Source organism: Haliotis rufescens, unplaced genomic scaffold (assembly GCF_023055435.1).
Source record: "Haliotis rufescens isolate VD_foot unplaced genomic scaffold, xgHalRufe1.0.p SCAF_8, whole genome shotgun sequence".
Classification (NCBI taxonomy): domain Eukaryota; kingdom Metazoa; phylum Mollusca; class Gastropoda; order Lepetellida; family Haliotidae; genus Haliotis; species Haliotis rufescens.
The window spans coordinates 47,926,373-47,938,617 of NW_025964372.1; positions in this window are offsets into that span (position 1 = coordinate 47,926,373).

The following is a 12,245-nucleotide window of genomic DNA, read 5'->3' on the forward strand; positions in this document are numbered from 1 at the left end:
TGAGAAGATCTTGAAAAACGAACAATATTTCTTCACTAAACTTGGCACATTAATAGGTCTAGTGGACATTACAACAACTCATTACAAATATAACTATAAATGTATCTTAAACCTACTCAACTGTATAAACAATGCATCCTATCCTGTATATATTCTTGTCAACCATACTCTGTACTTCACCTTCTTGATAACGGTGTTAGAACCTACACCGAAATGTCGCTCCTAATTGTAATAAAGAAGTTGTTCCTCCATATGTCTCATCCTTACTCATTACAAATACAGTTACGTGTTCTATCATAAACATTGTAGGCCAGCTGCTGTGAAATCAATCAATCTTTATTGTATGAAATGGCCCATATACACATACAGATAAACAATATCATTTACAGCTGTACAGCACATTATATAATTACTGCATAACTAATATGATGCTTGACATGTAATAGAGGTATTTTAATAACAGTGGTAATAACCACAGTGGCAGCAGTAGTAGTATAAAATGCAAAATGGAATACAAAAGGCAAAAAGTAATATAAGTAATTCATAACGGTAAGGGTATAATTGCACTCCGTGTTTACCGTTTTGTTAAACATCAAAGGAAAGCTCATTAATGAAGAATGAAAATAGGAGAGGACTCAAGATACAACCTTGTTTAACTCCCATGGGGCAGTCAAAATAATCGGTGACTCCACTATTATGTCGTACACGAGTGATGAAAGAACATTGGGCGTTCTGCCCCAGGATCGCACCCATTGACCCGAGTCACGGAGGTATAAGAATGACGTCACGCTAAAAATAGCTTACCAGCGTAGTACATTACAGGTTGTGTTGTAATCTGGGAAAACCTTGGCTTAAGATAGACCAACGGTTATACATTCAAACATAGCCTAATCAGTATAATTAAAACTAAACAATAGTATTATAAAAATTCCTTTAAAATAGAAAAGGTGCAATGTTGCCAGTTCTTCTATGTTTACATTAGTTGCATAGGTAAAGGAGAATTGTTTTGTTACTGTAAACACGAGGACGAACTAGGTCACATAACAGTCTTCTCCACTGAAGGCAAACAGTTGTGTAAACAAACCTTCGAGGAAGGCAGTCCTCTGTATCCACGGGTTAACATAAACACACAAGCACATTTGTTATTGAAGGTAACCTAGGCCCGTCTCTGTAGTTTTGATAGGCTATGAAGTCGATAAACATATAAGCTCTATTTACATCGTGTAGGCTTCATTTCTCGTGTAACCATGCCTGCTGACGGATGGAAAGCATATTTGTCTAGTATTTATTTGAATCCCAAACACCCAGCCTCCTTTTCTGGGCCTGCTAAGTTGTATCACATTGTGAAAAAGGAGAGGAAATTTGATATTAGTTTGCATCACATAAAGAAGTGGATGACATCCAAAGATGCCTATTCGCTTCAGCGACCTTTAAGATATTTTACAAGACCTCGTCCGGGATTATAACCACAGACCTCACAGATCATTGAATGAAAGATCACCCTCAGATATTAATCAAACGAATGAAGCTCTGGTATGGAAAGAACAATACATTGACACTTTGACGAGACCAGTCAAATCAAAAGCTGAAATCAAACAGAAGTCAATGAAGAAACCCTTTAAATTTAAAGTGGGCGATCAAGTGAGACTCTCTCATTTGAGACATACATTTCAAAGAGACTATCAAGAAAAATGGACTGAGGAAATCTTTATTATCAGAAGAAGGTTCTATCGTGATGGTATGCCTATCTATCTGTTGAAAGATATGGCTGATGATCCGGTTCAAGGCAGTTTCTATGCAAATGAACTACAGAGAGTAGACAAGCCTGCAGACACTGTATGGAGAGTGGAGAAGGTTTTAAAGAAACGGAAGCGAGCTGGTGTTAAAGAGATGTTTGTGAAATGGATGGGCTATCCTAAAAAGTTTAACAGTTGGATCCCAGAGACTGACCTGGAAAATATATAAGGGTCTTCCTCTTATTCCAGTGTCAGTTGCATTTCTATCGTCATGGAGTCCACATCGTGTCCTGATTGTGGGAGACAGTTCTCTAGAAATGATAATATGCATAGACATAGGAGACAGATGCATTCATATCCTCCTCCTCCTCCTGGAACCTCACCTCCTCCTCCTCCTCCTCTGGGAACCTCACCTCCTCCTCCTCCTCCTCCCACGTCTCCTCCTCCTCCACCTCCTCCAGCACTAAAAGAACAGTTCTACTTTACCATTCCATCCAATACTGTGTTGGTGGGTCCAAGTGGAAGTGGCAAGACTATGTTTGTGTACAACATTTTACTACAGAATCGCATCCAACCTGTACCCAATAACATTATCTGGTGTTATATGGAGTGGCAGCCTCTGTATCAGATAATCAGTGAACAGTTACCCTATGTGACGTTTGTGAAGGGGATTCCTTACAACCTGCGCGAGGATAACTATCTGGATGCACGGAATAACAACATGATTGTACTGGATGACCTCATGTCAGAGGCTAAAGATGATAAACGCATCTCCCAACTGTTCACCCGAACCTCTCACCATAAGAATGTCATTATTTTCTTACTGTTACAAAATCTGTTTCCCAGAGGTAAGGAGTCACGTGACATTGCTTTGAATTCTCATTACGTGACACTGTTTAATTCCCCTGTGGACAGACATCAAGTCAACTTGTTTGCCAGGCGCATCTATCCAAACAATGCTGATCAGTTTATGTCTGTGTATAAAGAAGCTGTTGAAAAACCCTATGGCAATCTGACAATCGATTTGCGTCCTACTACCTTGGAATCACGAAGACTACAACCTAATGTACTTGAAACAGTCATCACCCCACAGCCCATAAAAGAGGAGCAGGCTGTCAATCAGTATCATTTGAAGCCAGACACCAGAAGAGATCACATCTTAGAAGTAGCCGCTCCAGTGGACAGTGAATCAGAGGACGACACTGCAACTATGCCTTCCTGTGACGAGTGTGGTATTGTGTTTGAAAATAATCATGACCTTCAGCGTCATGTCAGATCATGGTGCCCTGAGAATGGAGGGGGACCCCTAAGGAAGCGAGTTAAAATGGAGACAGCTGATGAAAGTGATGTTCTACAGCCTACAATGACCTCTAAATTCAGTGAAGCTGATAAAGAGTGGGAGGTGAAAGGCTTAGAATACATGTGGAAACACACTCTAAAGCACTGTCAAGATGATGTCTTTAAGAAGAAAGAGGAGTATGAAGATCAGGGGAAAAGTGAGAGATGGATTGAAAACAAGCTCAAGAAATGCTGGGAAGCTACCTTTCTAGATCGAATGGCAACAGCTATCCGATATGTGAGTTACTTTGGATATGGACCCCTCTTCAAGCCTATCCTGGAGAAAGTGAGAGCTATGGATCCCGATATTGATTCCAAAGGATTGTCTGCTAAAATCAACAAGTGGATGAAACCTGTTGTCAAAGACATTCTGTCTCATGTAGATCTTTCTGAGGCTGAAGATCAAGAGCGTGAACAGTTAGATGTTGATGATGATGATGACACAGACACTGAATAATCACTCCATGTACATTTTTACTGTTATTGTCTTAATATTTGATTTTTGTGTTTTAATGAAATAAACCGTGTGTTAACAATTTTACATTTCTGTCTGTTTTTCATATGTAATTACATCAATCCTTGTGATGAAACTGATACAGAATAGCTGTAGGATTATCATTGCAGTAAGAAATTCCCTCAGCAAGTGTTCAACAACAACAAAAATAACAGACAATCGACGTTTAATGTGTATATTTATTCACATATAAGTCATTCAAAGAAACAACAAGCAACATAATGTTTTAATCACATAAAAATCCATAGACCCTCAGTACAGTAAACGTTACCTTCCCCAGTTGCAATAAAACTATGTACTGTGTCAACATTGCTGTGAATGCTGTTACTGGGGGAAATGGACTTTATGTGATTAAAACATTATGTTGCTTGTTGTACCTTTGAATGACTTATATGTGAATAAATATACACATTAAACGTCGATTGTCTGTTATTTTTGTTGTTGTTGAACACTTGCTGAGGGAATTTCTTACTGCAATGATAATCCTACAGCTATTCTGTATCAGTTTCATCACAAGGATTGATGTAATTACATATGAAAAACAGACAGAAATGTAAAACTGTTAACACACGGTTTATTTCATTAAAACACAAAAATCAAATATTAAGACAATAACAGTAAAAATGTACATGGAGTGATTATTCAGTGTCTGTGTCATCATCATCATCAACATCTAACTGTTCACGCTCTTGATCTTCAGCCTCAGAAAGATCTACATGAGACAGAATGTCTTTGACAACAGGTTTCATCCACTTGTTGATTTTAGCAGACAATCCTTTGGAATCAATATCGGGATCCATAGCTCTCACTTTCTCCAGGATAGGCTTGAAGAGGGGTCCATATCCAAAGTAACTCACATATCGGATAGCTGTTGCCATTCGATCTAGAAAGGTAGCTTCCCAGCATTTCTTGAGCTTGTTTTCAATCCATCTCTCACTTTTCCCCTGATCTTCATACTCCTCTTTCTTCTTAAAGACATCATCTTGACAGTGCTTTAGAGTGTGTTTCCACATGTATTCTAAGCCTTTCACCTCCCACTCTTTATCAGCTTCACTGAATTTAGAGGTCATTGTAGGCTGTAGAACATCACTTTCATCAGCTGTCTCCATTTTAACTCGCTTCCTTAGGGGTCCCCCTCCATTCTCAGGGCACCATGATCTGACATGACGCTGAAGGTCATGATTATTTTCAAACACAATACCACACTCGTCACAGGAAGGCATAGTTGCAGTGTCGTCCTCTGATTCACTGTCCACTGGAGCGGCTACTTCTAAGATGTGATCTCTTCTGGTGTCTGGCTTCAAATGATACTGATTGACAGCCTGCTCCTCTTTTATGGGCTGTGGGGTGATGACTGTTTCAAGTACATTAGGTTGTAGTCTTCGTGATTCCAAGGTAGTAGGACGCAAATCGATTGTCAGATTGCCATAGGGTTTTTCAACAGCTTCTTTATACACAGACATAAACTGATCAGCATTGTTTGGATAGATGCGCCTGGCAAACAAGTTGACTTGATGTCTGTCCACAGGGGAATTAAACAGTGTCACGTAATGAGAATTCAAAGCAATGTCACGTGACTCCTTACCTCTGGGAAACAGATTTTGTAACAGTAAGAAAATAATGACATTCTTATGGTGAGAGGTTCGGGTGAACAGTTGGGAGATGCGTTTATCATCTTTAGCCTCTGACATGAGGTCATCCAGTACAATCATGTTGTTATTCCGTGCATCCAGATAGTTATCCTCGCGCAGGTTGTAAGGAATCCCCTTCACAAACGTCACATAGGGTAACTGTTCACTGATTATCTGATACAGAGGCTGCCACTCCATATAACACCAGATAATGTTATTGGGTACAGGTTGGATGCGATTCTGTAGTAAAATGTTGTACACAAACATAGTCTTGCCACTTCCACTTGGACCCACCAACACAGTATTGGATGGAATGGTAAAGTAGAACTGTTCTTTTAGTGCTGGAGGAGGTGGAGGAGGAGGAGACGTGGGAGGAGGAGGAGGAGGTGAGGTTCCCAGAGGAGGAGGAGGAGGAGGTGAGGTTCCAGGAGGAGGAGGAGGATATGAATGCATCTGTCTCCTATGTCTATGCATATTATCATTTCTAGAGAACTGTCTCCCACAATCAGGACACGATGTGGACTCCATGACGATAGAAATGCAACTGACACTGGAATAAGAGGAAGACCCTTATATATTTTCCAGGTCAGTCTCTGGGATCCAACTGTTAAACTTTTTAGGATAGCCCATCCATTTCACAAACATCTCTTTAACACCAGCTCGCTTCCGTTTCTTTAAAACCTTCTCCACTCTCCATACAGTGTCTGCAGGCTTGTCTACTCTCTGTAGTTCATTTGCATAGAAACTGCCTTGAACCGGATCATCAGCCATATCTTTCAACAGACAGATAGGCATACCATCACGATAGAACCTTCTTCTGATAATAAAGATTTCCTCAGTCCATTTTTCTTGATAGTCTCTTTGAAATGTATGTCTCAAATGAGAGAGTCTCACTTGATCGCCCACTTTAAATTTAAAGGGTTTCTTCATTGACTTCTGTTTGATTTCAGCTTTTGATTTGACTGGTCTCGTCAAAGTGTCAATGTATTGTTCTTTCCATACCAGAGCTTCATTCGTTTGATTAATATCTGAGGGTGATCTTTCATTCAATGATCTGTGAGGTCTGTGGTTATAATCCCGGACGAGGTCTTGTAAAATATCCAAATAAGCCTTGGTTTCATTCTGTGTGGCATAGTAAGTGATGCCCTTGTTTCTTAAATAAGACCTCATTTTCTTATTTTCAAATTCTCGCCCTTTGTCTGATCGTATAATTTGTGGCAGGGTAGCACGGGAAAATATCTTCTTCAAGGCCTTAATGACCGCATCTAGTGTTTTATTTTTAAGGGGCTCAACCCACAGAAAACGTGTAAATACATTTATAGCTATGAGTAAGTATTTCACACCATCATTGTCCGAGGCTATATTAGATACATCAGCCAAGTCAATATCCCATGGAGCATTGAGGCCTGAAGCCACCACTCTGTTCCGCTTGAACTTGTATCTTAAAGGTCGCTGAAGCGAATAGGCATCTTGGGATGTCAACCACTTCTTTTTGTGATGCAAACTAATATCAAATTTCCTCTCCTTTTTCACAATGTGATACAACTTAGCAGGCCCAGAAAAGGAGGCTGGGTGTTTGGGATTCAAATAAATACTAGACAAATATGCTTTCCATCCGTCAGCAGGCATGGTTACACGAGAAATGAAGCCTACACGATGTAAATAGAGCTTATATGTTTATCGACTTCATAGCCTATCAAAACTACAGAGACGGGCCTAGGTTACCTTCAATAACAAATGTGCTTGTGTGTTTATGTTAACCCGTGGATACAGAGGACTGCCTTCCTCAAAGGTTTGTTTACACAACTGTTTGCCTTCAGTGGAGAAGACTGTTATGTGACCTAGTTCGTCCTCGTGTTTACAGTAACAAAACAATTCTCCTTTACCTATGCAACTAATGTAAACATAGAAGAACTGGCAACATTGCACCCTTTCTATTTTAAAGGAATTTTTATAATACTATTGTTTAGTTTATAATTATACTGATTAGGCTATGTTTGAATGTATAACCGTTGGTCTATCTTAAGCCAAGGTTTTCCCAGATTGCAACACAACCTGTAATGTACTACGCTGGTAAGCTATTTTTAGCGTGACGTCATTCTTATACCTCCGTGACTTGGGTCAATGGGTGCGATCCTGGGGCAGAACGCCCAATGTTCTTTCATCACACAAGATTTTACATTTTCATACATTGATTTTAAAATAGTAAACATTTTCCCACCAACACCAGCTGCCCTAAGACAATCCCAAAGTTTACATCGGTCAACAGTGTCGAAAGCTTTTTAAAATCTACAAAGGCAATATAAAGTTTTCGTTTTCGGCATCCGAGATATCTCTGAACAATAGCATAAAGTGAGAAAATATTATCAGCAGGTGAATATGATTTTCTAAAGCCGGCTTGAGTTGGTGGGATTTTGCCCAGGTAGTAAGACGATTGTTTAGAATTATAGTAAACAGTTTACCTAAGATGCTTGTTGGAGAAATTGCTTTATAGTTATCTGGGTTGGTCACGTCTCCCTTTTTAAATACAGGCACAATGACAGATCTAGACCATGCATTTGGGAATATACCCTTTCTGAATATTTCGTTAAAACATTTGTGCAAAAAGGGAGTAATGATATGTTTTGAACTTTTTAACATTTCAGCTAGGACATCATCGTGGCCTGGAGATTTACCTGATTTAAGTGTATTAATGGCATAGTGTATTTCAGCGACTTCGATTTCCGATTCTAAAATATCTCGCTCAACATCAGACAAATTTACGTCATTAACAACATCATGGATGTTATCGCCGAAAATATGGTTATTTCCAAAAACCTGTTTGAAATGGAGAAATAATATTATTACGTGCAATGACTGGATTACGTAGAGATTTTATCTCTTTCCAAAAATGCTTTGAGTTCTTTAATGAGTTGGTTAATTTATTCAATTTCAGATGTCTTAAAGAGATAAGGTGTTGTTTGCATTCTGTTTTATATTTGTTTCTTAGTTTACAATAATTTCTTCTATTTCGTTCTGATCTATTTCGACGAAACTCGCGAAGGGCTCTTCTGGCTGATCTCTTGTGTTCTTTACATTTACCGTTTAAACTGAACAGCTTTTTAGGAACTAAATTTGAACACGAGCGTCGTTTCATACATTTGCCGGACTCCAAAAGAATGTTTATAAAGAGATCGACCACATCATGCATATTACTCCTCAAAGTATGAAACAGGGTATCAGACACCTCATCAAAAGTATTGCTTAGACATCGTAGGAAGTCAGGTTTTTTAGATTCATTCCATCTAAAACTGTCAGAACATATATCCTCTGAAAATGGTTCCAATACAGGATTATAAAATGCACACTGTAGTTCTAAAGGAGAGTGGTCGGAGTCTGTGCTCTCCCAAACAGTCAGGCAATCAACACATCTGAAGAATTCAGCTGACGCTATAAAATAGTCAACAGTGCTACTGCCATTACTACTTACACATGTTAGTTCACCATTTCTGTCGCCATTCACTCTGCCATTCATGACCAAATTTGTTAACCACATCATCAAGTGACGATCGTTTACTAATGTCACAAGGATCGTCTTCAGGAAATATATCTGGATCACCGTGATTTAATTCAGGTTCTGGAGGGTAATTCTCAGTACCTGTTCGAGAATTGAAATCCCCACACAGTAATATAAAGAAATCAGATAGGTACTCTGATAGGTCGAGAAGAAAGTTATCAATTTTATCAAATAAGCAGGCGTTTGGATTTTTCACGTAATGCGTTGAGTTTTCAGGGGGAATATATAAACAGAAGATCAGAATATCTTTTGGTAAACCGAAGGGAGTTTTCTTAATTTCTATGGTCAAAAGATTGTCAATATCATTTTGACGTAACACACAAAACTGTTGAAATTCATATCTAACAGCAAAGCAAACTCCACCACTATTCCTGCCATGACCTGACAATTTCACCGACGGAGAGTAAAATTTTATATCCAGGTAACCAGTCATAGTCTACGTTATCCTAAAAGGTTTCCGATAGACAAAGAAAGTCAAAGGTTTGTAGATATGAAATAAAGTCATTATTTGAGAGTTTACTGGATAAACCATTCACATTCCAGCAGAGAAATCGGCACAGAGTGTTATCAATTTCATGAGTGAGGTTGATACCGGTGCGTCGTTCATTTGGCTCCTGTGAACAATTGACCGGGGCCGGGCCGAGTCCTCAAGTAGTTTTGTTCCTGGCGCCTGATCTTGTCTTTCGACGAGAATCAATTGGATCTGTCGCAGTCCTTTCAAATATAGATTACGTAATCAGCCGGCCATTCTTGGAATAACCGCGCATCCCTGTGTCTTTGAGATCTTTCAACTGTTGTCGTTGGCGTCTGGTCAAATCGCTTGACACTCCATACCCAGCGTCCTTCAGGGTGGCTCTCGCCCTCAGTATCTCAAATTTGTCGTCACTCTCACGTAGTTTGGCAATCACGGGGCGTGGTGTGTTGGTGGTTTGCTGTGTCTTACCGAGACGATGTGCTCTCACAAGATTTTGTCCTCCATGCTATCTAGTTTGTCGGCTACCGCATCCACATCAGCGTACATAACATCGTGGTTCTGTTTCATTTCATCGACGGATGATTTCAGCTCAGAGAACTTTGTGTGAGGCAGGTTACATTTGTTGTTAACAGCTTTAATTTCATCTCTCAAAGATCTAATTTCAACCGACAGGTCTGTGAAATCAAACAAGATACAATCGCAAGCAAACAACAATCGGAAGTAAGCAACAATATTAATACCTCCAATCGTTCGATGTTAATTCCTCTTTGTCAGAATGTAAGAAAGTGCTCGGTAACTGTTAGTAAACTGAATATGGAATACATAAATAAAATTTGTATAACCATAACTATTTCAGACCGAATGATGGACAAATGTATGTTTAATTTGATATATTCTCAAACGCCAATTTGCCAATTTTGTTAATCCGTTTGCAACACCTCAACCAGCAGTCTTAACATGTACTTTCTGGAACCATATTTTTGTTTGTTTTCGTGGCTTCTGCCTGTTTTTAGTTCAAAGATTGATTGATTGATTGATTGATTGTTGTTTAACTCCGCACTCAGCAATATTCCAGCTATATGAAGGTGCTCTGTAAATAATCGAAATAGTCTTGACCAGACGATCCATCCATCGATCCACCCATTTTGGATACGATGACATTCATCAACCAAGTCAGCGAGCCTGACCACCCGATCCCGTCAGTCGCCTCTTAAGACAAGCAAAGTCGCCTTGTACAGCAGGCATGGGTTGCTGAAGACCTAATCTAACCCGGATCTTCGTGGATGTTTTAGTTCAAAGAAATAAATGACAAATTACTCCAAAATGTGCTCAGGATGAACTTGCTTCCATTTTGCTCAGGAAATATGAAGAAAAGACCTCCCACATTAAGCTGACACGCCGTGATATAACTGGAATAATGTTCAAAGCTGTGTTAAAAGCCAACTCACACACCAGTTGCTGCACAAAGTTTCATAGTGATACATTAAAACATGTTTATAGTTCTAACGCCAAAATACGCTCTTAATGTAATTCCTGTCTTCAATAAATGTGTGAATGGATTAACGAGATTACTACTGTCTTATCTCCTCACGAGGAAAATGTGTCAGTTCGCCATCTGTTTGATCAGGGATGATGAGCGATCCTCACATGAAGGCGGGCAAGAGACAGCTGCAGGTACGCTCCTGTCCAACTATATTTACAGTCTGAATGGCTTCAAGAACTTTCCAGACAATGCCGTAAGGCTCTATACAATGCGGGACTAGTCTCTTCGATTCCGAAAGTTTATACACCACATACGCATCTGCAAATAGTAACTTCCTGACGACTGCTTAGATTGGATGGTACTACATTCCTGACAACTAATCACTTTCCAAATACAATGCAATGAGCGTGTGTGTAATGCACACAAACGAGCATCTCGAACACATTCAAGCGTCATCCATGACGGGAACAAGCAAGTGACGTTTCAGCTTTATTGGTTCAGTGGTAAGAAGATGATATTACAAGGCCTCAGTAAAGCTTTAAAAAATTTTTTTGGTGTACATGTGGAGCTCATTTCCCAATTTGACGCGTCAGTGGCGAACGATAATCCGGTGAACAATTGACTTGCCTTTGCATGTGTTTGTGACGAGTGCCACCGGTGGGGCATGATACTCTCAACATTTTGCGAACACCTGGTGTCATCACCTCTTGATAGTGATTCACAAACACCTGCTCATGATAAAGTCGGAATCGTACAGTCGAAATTTCTGATGAATATGTAAAGGCTTTTCTTTCGCTTTTATTTACAGTTCAGATACATCTATGGTGATATAATGTGGAAACACAGTTAACGTGCAACGTGTGTTCGTTGTTTCATGAAGGAATTATTGTAAACGGCTTTTGTCTTCCTCTCCGGTAATGAACCGGAAAGACAGATGGACATGCTGACCTTCCTCCACCTCACAATGATATGCAGGGGAAACAACAATTATCATTTAGATGATTGTGCGAGACATAAAAGTACATTATCGCTGTTATAGGCATGTTCCTCGCTAAAAAAATTCTTCCAGCCGATTAGCCAAGCATTATTGCAAAACTAGGCAATCAATCGATGCATGAAACGTTGTGAAGTAATGTGTTCATTTTGCTAATTACGTTTTTGTTGTATATATCAGTTATCGTTTCGCCCACGATTGTACTAATTGTAAATACGCAAAGCGTCAAAGGTACATGTTGTTTGTTGTTAATTAATACTTATTTTCATTACAAACCTGACGGACCAATACAAAATCTTTTTTTTTCTCCTGCTAAACGCCACATTCATCAATATTCCAGCTGTACGGCGGCGGCCTGGACATAATGAAGACTGGACAAGATAATCCAGCAATCCACTTTGTCAGTGTAGGCTGCCGCCCAATCAACCAAGCCACCCATCCGATCTATTTCTTACTGTCAATCCGATCTATTTCTAACCCGAAATGCCACGGGGTGGTTCACATGTGGAAAACAACCC